This window comes from Larimichthys crocea, chromosome XXI (genome assembly GCF_000972845.2).
Source record: "Larimichthys crocea isolate SSNF chromosome XXI, L_crocea_2.0, whole genome shotgun sequence".
NCBI classification, from domain to species: Eukaryota; Metazoa; Chordata; class Actinopteri; family Sciaenidae; genus Larimichthys; species Larimichthys crocea.
This window is the reverse complement of record NC_040031.1, coordinates 21,269,184-21,278,770: the sequence shown is the minus strand read 5'-3', so window position 1 is coordinate 21,278,770 and position 9,587 is coordinate 21,269,184. Positions and strand designations below refer to the sequence as shown.

The 9,587-nt window shown below is 41.8% G+C and overlaps 1 protein-coding gene across 2 annotated transcripts in view; it reads left to right on the top strand.

Moving 5' to 3' along the window:
• bcar1 (BCAR1 scaffold protein, Cas family member) overlaps positions 1-9,587 on the top strand; it is a 131,959-nt gene that overhangs the window by 86,737 nt on the left and 35,635 nt on the right. The gene's annotated exons all lie outside the window — the stretch shown is intronic.

Genomic DNA, 9,587 nt, shown 5'->3' with positions numbered 1-9,587 from the left:
CAGTATATGAGGCTGAGGATGGGAGTTGCCACATATTTGCATGTCAGGCCAAAACTATATGTCTGACAGCTTTGGCAGGCGAATGTGAGTGAGACGACACATTTTGCTACGTTTCTATGTATAAATCGTGTCTGTAGTGGCTCATTTGAGGCCACGGTAGTCGAATCCGTTTTATTTTTTCACTGATCGTTCTCTCCCCTCTCCACTCTAGCGATGACATCACTCACTCTAGCTCTGGAAAGTTCTCGCAATACACACCCATTAATTTTTTGACGTGGTTTTTGGCGGTTTTTAGCAAAACCGTTTGCCAAAACGCTTAGAAAAGTCATAGCAATCGATTCCCGGCCGAGCCACACGTTTTGATACCCGTTTTGTGTATGTGTGACAAAAACTCTGAGAGGAGTAGCGAACCGAAAAACGGGCGTAAGAATTATAATAACTAGAAAAATTTCTAAAGAAATTTTGAGTGTGCCTGACTCTGGCCCCGTCGTCCCCATACATTATTACTGACCACTGCTCAGCAAATTCGTACTAGAAAAGAAATTTTGAGAGTGACGAGTGGGCTGTTGCAGGGGGTCTGTATTCAAAAAGCACACCTCAAACAGTCATTTTTAACATGTTTATTTAGACACAGGAGCAGCTAGTGCTTACGTGCTAGCAATTAGCATTAGCCGTTTTAGCTAGCAGTTAACATTAGCATTTGCATTTTAGCATTAGCATGTTAACGATGATGGACTAGCAGTTAGCATTAGCATGTTAGCATTAGCATTTTAGCGTTGATGGAATAGCAGTTAACATTAGCATGTTAGCATTAGCATTTTAACATTAGCATGTTAACTTTAGCATGTTAGCATTAACATGTTAGCGCTGATGCGCTAGCAGTTAACATTAACATGTTAACATTAGCATGTTAACATTAACATTTTAGCATTACCATGTTACCATTAGCATGTTAGCATTGGCATGTTAACATTAGCATGTTAGCGCTGATGTGCTAGCATGTTACCATTAGCATGTTAGCATTAGCATGTTAACGCTGAAGCGCTAGCAGTTAACATTAGCATGTTAGCATTAGCATGTTAACATTAGCATGTTAACGGTGATGCGCTAGCAATTACCATTAGCATGATAACATTAACATGTTAACATTAGCATGTTAACGCTGATGCACTAGCAATTAACATTACCATGTTGGCATACCATGTAACATTAGCATGTATTTAATTCCTAGTGGCTAATGGTAATATCATTAGCATGTTAATGAGTAGCTGCTCTGCTGTCTCTGTCTGCCATTTTAGACAGACAAGTTCAAATTAAGTGCCAAGAACTACTAAAATGGCTGCCGCTCGGCTTCTGGTGGCCCCTCCCCCTCTCTTCCTTCAAAAGCAGCCTGTAATCAGGGGGAGCAGTTGAATGTCCGTTAGAGACTGTTGTTTGCTGTGTGTGTGTGTGTGTGTGTGTGTGTGTGTGCGTGCATGTGTGCATGTGTGCTTGTTCTGTCTGTGTGTGTGTGTGTGTGTTGTGTGTGTGCGCGTGTCTGCCTGTCTGTCTGCCTGTGTGTGGTGTGTCTGTCTCTCTATCTATGTGTTTGTGTTTGTGAGAGATGCATGCTGAGGTTGCCAAGCAACCAGGGTGGCTGCAGGTCAGAGTAATTAGTCACAGGTGCTGCATCCACTGTCTGTCCCCTGAGATGCACCGTATATGTCTGAATGATCCCCTCGAAGGTGGCCAAAAAAAAAAACCTATAAGGTATGCCTCAAACCAAAATCTGAAATGACCAGAAGAATGCTCGTCTTGTGTATAATGTCTGTGCCAAGTTTCAGGCGAAAATTGTATAAACTTTGGCCGTAGGACTCAGAGAAAGCACAATTGCTCCCTGCGTCTTCTAGAAAATTCTCGGCTCCAAATAACATGGGAGTCTATGAGGCTTTGGTGGGGAGTAGTCGATCAATTAGCCTGTATGGAGCCAAAAATATAAAAGAGACAGCTTCAACAGTGTTATCACTGCGATCACCTCGAATTTTCCTACATTTGAGGGGATAATCATGTCTGTAGCTGGGCATTTGAGGCCACGGTAGTCAAATCCGTTTTATTTTTTCACTGATTTTTCTCCCTGCTCCTCACTCTAGCTGATGATGTCACCCACTCTAGCACAAACATTCCGCCACATACACACCCATTATAAACCCAGAAATTTGACTAAAAACCTGCTCAACTTTGAGCCTTGATAGTTTAAAAACGGTAAAAGCTGTCGATGAGTGTAGTGAATCCCTGAAGATAAGGGAAGCATACCTGCGTTTTAAAGTTCAAACGAAGTTCTCTGCGTGAAAGTTGCCCGAGCAGTTCGGGCCTCCCCATTCCTCCTTATGGGAATTTTTCGCAATAAATTCGCATAAAATTCGCGAAAAAACATGCGAAACTCTTATAGAAAAGTCATAGCAATCGATTCCCGGCCGGAGCCGCTCGTTTCGATACCCGTTTTGTGTTATGTGCGACAAAACTCTGGGAGGAGTAGCGTGACAAAAAAAGGGCGGAGAATAGTTTAACTAGAAAACTCATCCTGCGGAAGTGCGGTGGGGTGCCTCTCTCTGCCGCTGGCCCCAGAGGCCCCCCTGCTGCCCTTTTTCTGCATGTTTTCCCTGTCTCTTTCACCTCTCTCCCCCTCACATTCCTGTCGCTCTTCAGCTGTCTCTTTACTATAAAGCTTGAAAGGCCATAAGGGATATATCTTAAAATGTTGAAACTTGAAATTGTTGAAAGAGTAGAATGTATGAAGTGATACAATGTTGTGAACACTGTAGAAGTCAGATTAAAATAGAATTGTAGAGAGTAATAGTAATAGTACAAGATCTTGGTGACATGTGTAGTTACTCCCATGTTAAAAAAGGAGGGAAATTTTCTGGAGGAAGGCAGAAGTAACGTTTCTCTCTCTTGCTCCTGAGGGCACATTTCTTCATTTATCGACACAAAACGAATATGTAAAACGATCAGGAAGGGCTCATCGTGCCTCAGGTTAAGCCGGTTCAATGATTGGAATTACGGTTTGGTCAGAAATCCTTCCTGTTCGAGAGGAGTTCTCAGCATTTTCTCTCAGTCTCTAAGTGACATTCTAACAGGTGCAGTAACTACTTCCCTGATTACAGTTGGTCCTGGTTGCTTAGCAACCTCAGCCTGCGTGAAGGAGGAGAGGGGGGAGGGGCCAGCAGACAGAAGCGGAGTGGCCATTTTAGTAGTTCTTGGCACTTAATTTGAACCTGTCTGTGTAAAATGGCAGACAGAGACAGCAGAGCGTTAGCGCAAGCTGTAAAGACATGCTATTTGCAAATATTAGCGACCAATGCTAAAATTAGTGCTAATTAACATTAGCCACTAGGAATTAAATACATGTTGATTATTAACATGGTAATGCTAACATGCTAATGCGAACATGCTAATGATAACATGCTAATGATAACTGTTAACGCATCACTGTTAACATGTTAATGCTAACATGTTAATGCTAACATACTAATGCTAACATGCTAATGGTAACATGCTAGCGCATCAGCCTTAACAATGCAAATGTTAACATGCTAATGGTAATTGCTGGCATGTAAGCGCTAGCTGCTCCTGTGTCTAAATAAACATGTTAAAAATGACTATTTGAGGTGTGCTTTTTGGATACAGACCCCCAGCAAAATTTCTTTTCTAGTACTGAATTTGCTGAGCAGTGTCAGTAATAATGCATGGGGACGACGGGGCCAGAGTCACGCACACTCAAAAATCGAAATTTTTCTAGTTATTATTTTTCTTCTTCCGTACGTTTTTTTGCCTCCTACAAATTTTGTCCCACAAAAATAAAAATTATACCACTAGATTCAGCTCATTCATGCCACTCCTGCTATTACTTTTCTCAATTCTACTATTAATATTCTACAAATTATTTAACTTTTTCTGCAAATATTTTCCCTATTAATATGCATTACACAAACTTCAAATCATTCTACAAAACTTCTACAAAACTTCTACAAAACTTCTACAAACCTTCTACAATTTGAACAATTTCTACTACTACTACAGACTTCATTCAAATTGTACACAAACTCTTAACTCTTAACTATTAAACTCGTATTTAACTTTTTTCAAAATCTTTTACCGTTTTTAAACTATCGAGGCGCAAAGTTGAGTTGGTTTGTACTCAAATTCTGCGTTTATATTGAGTGTGTATGTGGTTGCCTAGAGTGAAAACGATCAGTGAAAAAATAAAACGTTTTCGAATATGGTGGCCTCAAATGCACAGCTACATAGATGATTATACCCTCAAAACGTAGGAAAATTTGAGGTGGTCGCAGTGATAACACTGTTGAAGCTGTCTCTGTTATACTTTTGGCCCACTACACGCTAATTGATCAAGTAGGCCCCCTCCACAGCCTCATTTACTCCCATGTTATTTGAAGAAGAGATTTTTCCAGAAGGAGGTGGGAGCACCTGTGCTTTCTCTGACACTTGAGGCCAAAGTTTATACAATTTTCGCCTGAAACTTGGCAAGGACATGGTCCACGAGACGAGGATTCTTGTGGTCATTTCGGATTTTAGTTTGAACACCTTATTCCATTTCCTATGTCCCCCTCGAGGGACTTCATTTGAAGCTTTTGTGTCTGCTCAGGGGTCAGAGGGAGAGGAAGTGAGCATGCGCAGCTGTCACTAATTACTCAGACACACACACACACAGATGCAGACACAGATTGACACACAGATAAGACAAAACTCCCCCAAGACGTCCTTCAAAATAAGAGTCCCTTCAAAATAAAAAGACTTAAAACTCTTCTTAACAGCTCTCACCTACTTCCACAAATTTTGTACTACAGAAATAAAAAATATATCACGACATTCAGCTCATTTTCCTTCTACACTAACCTTCTACAATCCTTCTACACTTTAAACTACTTCTCCTACTACTACAGATTCAAATACAAATACATCAGACAAATTTCAAATCTTTCTACAGACCTACAATTTAAACTACTTCTCCTTTAATACAGATTAAAATACAAATACATCATACAAACTTCAAATCTTTCTACAGACCTACAATTTAATCTACTTCTCCTTTACTACAGACTTCATTCAAACTACACATTTCAACAAGATCTTGTACTATTAAACTTGTATTCAACTTTTTTTCAGATTCAACTAATTTAGAACATTTCTACAGACACAAGCATGCACACTGTTACGTTTCTTTTTGTAAGCAGAAACAATAACGATGACAACCAACAACGAAAGAACTCAGGGAAGACAAGAGGTGGTCAAAAAGATATTTATTTTCCCTTTTTTAAAGGAAAAGGTGAACAACAAATGTAAGTTTTGAAACGTGTGGGGGGAGCAAGAACTGTGGGGGTTGTGCCAAACAAAATAACCTAAGTACAAAAATAGGGCCTAGCTCAACCTTCTCTGGGAGCAACAAAAAGAACAAACAAAAAGGCCTGACTATCTGGTCTACCAAAATATCTGAAAATAATAAAAATACACCGGAGGCAACAACCCATAACCTAATGAGATAACAACAATTACTTTCTGTGTGCACGAATGTACAGGGTACCCCAGCCTTACCTCAGTTCTGTCCCCCCACCACAAACCTTCACAGAGCATCAGTCAGTCAACCAGCAAAGACAGAGAGCGAGAGAGAGAGAGCAACAAAACAGAGAGACATTTAAAAGGTGTCCTCCATCTCTGATTGGATGAGTGACTGGTGGGTGAACCAATCCCCAGCCCTTCTGGAGCCCACGGGTGGCAGCCGATCTTCCCCTTCTCACCTGAAGGACAAAGGGAGGAAGGAGAGAGAGAAACAAAAACCTGTACATGTAACACACACACACACACACACACACACACACGCACACAGCCAGACAGACAGCTGTTGCTTGGCAACCTTAAGCCTGCCTGAAGGAGGAGAGGGGAGCTAACATGCTAATGTTAATTGCTAGCGTGTCAACGCATCAGCGTTAACATGCTAATGCTAACAACTTAATGTTAATTGCTAGCGCATCAACGCATCAGCGCTAAAGTGCTAATGTTAACATGCTAATGCTAAAATGCTAATTGCTAGCGCGTCAGCATTAACATGCTAATGTTAACATGCTAATGGAAATTGCTAGCGCGTCAGCGTTAACATGTTAATGTTAACATGCTAATGCTAACATGCTAATTGCTAGTGTGTCAGCGCAACAACGCTAACATGCTAATGTTAACATGTTAATGCTAACATACTAATGTTAATTAACATTAAAATACATGTTAATGTTAACATGCTAATGCAGATTAGCTGCTGCTGATTAGGTCCTGGTTGCTTGGTAACTGCAGCCTGCTTGAAGGAGGAGAGGGGGGAGGGGCCAGCAGGCAGAAGCCAAGCGGCAGCCATTTTAGTAGTTCTTGGCACTTAAATTGAACTTGTCTGTCTAAAATGGCAGACAGAGACAGCAGAGCAGCTAGCGTGTCAGCTGTAAAGACATGCTATTTGCTAACATTAGGGCTTCACCCCGCTTCTATGCTTGTTTCGACAGGAACAACAAAGAGACTGCTACCATTATCACACCATCTGCAAACCACCAACCCCTATCACTCACCCCATCAGACTTGCTCACCGCACTGAGCCGGATCAACGCGCGCAAGGCTGCTGGCCCAGACGGCATCCCTGGCCGCGTGCTCAGAGCATGCGCTGAGCAGCTCACAGGAGTTTTTACGGACATTTTCAACCTGTCCCTTGCTCAAGCAGCTGTGCCGGCATGCTTCAAATCCACCTCCATCATACCGGTGCCAAAGAACTCCAGCCCGAAGTGCCTGAATGACTATCGCCCCGTAGCACTCACACCCATTGCTATGAGGTGCTTCGAGCGACTGGTCCTGGCACACCTGAAAACCAACCTTCCACCCACACTGGACCCTCACCAGTTTGCCTACCGCAGCAATAGGAGCATAGACGATGCTGTTTCCATAGCGCTGCTCACACACCTAGGCAACAACAACACATACGCGCATATGCTGTTTGTTGACTTCAGCTCTGCATTTAACACCGTCATCCCCTCCAAGCTGGTGAACTTCTACCACTGTGCAATCGAGTGCATCCTGACCAACTGTGTTACAGTGTGGTATGGGAACTGCACAGTCGCAGAGCGCAAGGCACTGCAGCAGGTAGTGAAAACTGCCCAACGCATCACACGAACTCGTCTCCCAACCATTGAGGACATCCAGAGGAAGCGCTGTCTGCGTAGAGCTCACAACATCCAGAAAGACCCCTCCCATAAACTGTTTGCCCTCTTGCCCTCCGGCAGGCGCCTCAGGAGCCCCCGGTCTAAGACCAGCAGACTGAGGAACAGCTTCTTCCCCAGAGCTGTGTCTCTATTGAACTCCACCCCACGCTAACCCCCGCCCTCCTATATATGCACTACTGTCTGTATTTTGCACTATCTGTACCATTTGTAAATACTGTAAAAATCTGTACAACACACTTGCACATTCTGTACAATACATCTGTTGCACTTGGTATACTTGTTGCACTTTTTTTTGCACTACTTGTACATAATACTGTATATACTGTAAAAATTCATACATCACATATATATACATTAATACTCTGCATATACTCACTTCATATTCTACTGCTTGTTTGCACTTCTGGTTAGATGCTAACTGCATTTTGTTACCTTGTACTTGTACGTGTGTAATGACAATTGAATCTAATCTAATCTAATCTAACATGGTAATGCTAAAATGCTAATGCTAACATGTTAATGCTAACATGCTAATGTTAATTGCTAACGCATCACCACTAACATGCTAATACTAACATGGAAACTGCTAACATGATAATGTTATTGCTAGCGCATCAGCGCAAACATCCTAATGTTAACATGTTAATGTTAATTGCTAATATTAACATGGTAATGGTAACATGCTAATGTTAATTGCTAGCGCATCAGTGCCAACATGCTAATGCTAGCATGCTAAGGATAACATTAATTGTTAACATGCTAATGTTAATTGCTAGTGTGTAAGCGCTAGCTGCTCCTGTGTCTAAATAAACATGTTAAAAATGACTATTTGAGGTGTGCTTTTTGAATACAGACCCCTGGCAACAGCCCACTCGTCAGTCTCAAAATTTCTGCGGGAATTTTCTAATACTGAATTTTCTGAGGTGTCAGTAATAATGTATGGGGACGACAGGGCCAGAGTCAGGCACACTCAAAGTTTCTTTAGAAATTTTTCTAGCTCGTCTTCAGTTTCTTCCGTGTTTTTTTCGGTTCGCTACTCCTCCCAGAGTTTTTGTCGCACATACACAAAACGGGTATCAAAACGACTTTTCTAAGCGTTTCGCCAAACGGTTTGCCGATAAATCGCCCAAAACCACACCAAAAAAATGAATGGGTGTGTACTGGAAGATTGTTTGAGAGCTAGAGTGGAGAGGGAATTCGTCGAAAATTCGAAGTGGTCGCAATGATAACACTGCTGAAGCTGTCAGTTTTATAGTTTTGGGGTCAGACACAAAGATTCGCCAGCAACACGCATCTACTGCCCAATCTACTCCCATGTTCATTTGAGAAGAGAAATTTACAAAAGGAGCAGGGAGTGCCTGTTCTTTCTCTAACTCCCGAGACCAAAGTTTATACAATTTTCGCCTGGAAATCGGTAAGGAACACGAGATTGTACACGAGATGAGGATGCTCATGGTCATTTCGGCTTTTGGTTTGCGGCACACCTTTTTGGCATTTTTGGCCATCTACGAGGGGTTGCACATCTCTCTGTGATAAACGATTCAATATGCATCTAGGTACACAGGTTTCAATATGATTAAAAAATGATATACTTTTATTTCAGACCAATTCGATACGAATCGATACAGTGTAAGAACGATACAATACGCTTTGATTCTATGGGTAATATTTATTGTAGATATTTTATAAAATAAAGAATCCAATTCTATGAAAGTGACTATCTTACAGTACAGTACAATATTTTCTTTTCAAATATGTAAAAGACCACAAATCCCCAAGCATTGCTGCTTTATGGCGCTGGCAAAAAAATTTTTTTTAAAAAGAACAACAAAATCACATCAATGTATTTATTTTTAGACAAGGGCCAAAAAAAGTCTGACTGAATCAACATTATTTGTTGGAGAGAACCTGGTGGATTTTCAAAATAAAATACCCTGCGTAAACTGCCGGTCGTAAAAACAGACAAAAGCGAAATTAATTCACTTCATAGCATATTTACACATGTAGAAGCATGTTTAGAAGAACATATACCGGAAAAATGGCCAAATCTGAGCAAGTAAACAAAGTCTGGCGGGCTAAATGCTCGCTTCTGAAACGCTCCTGGTGGGGTTTGAAGTTGCGTGCAGGACGGACCAAATATGCCACGCTCACGCAACGCGCTGCGAACGGGCCTGGTGGATTTTCCCAAATCTGTGTGAAGCCGCCAACCCATTCCAAGTCTCAGGATACCTGACGCAGCCGTATCTCTCCCTTGTTAAACTATCCGGTCGCATCAGTTTATCGTTCACAACCCTCGTGCCTAATTACTCTGGCCTGCAGCTTACCCTGGTTGCTTGG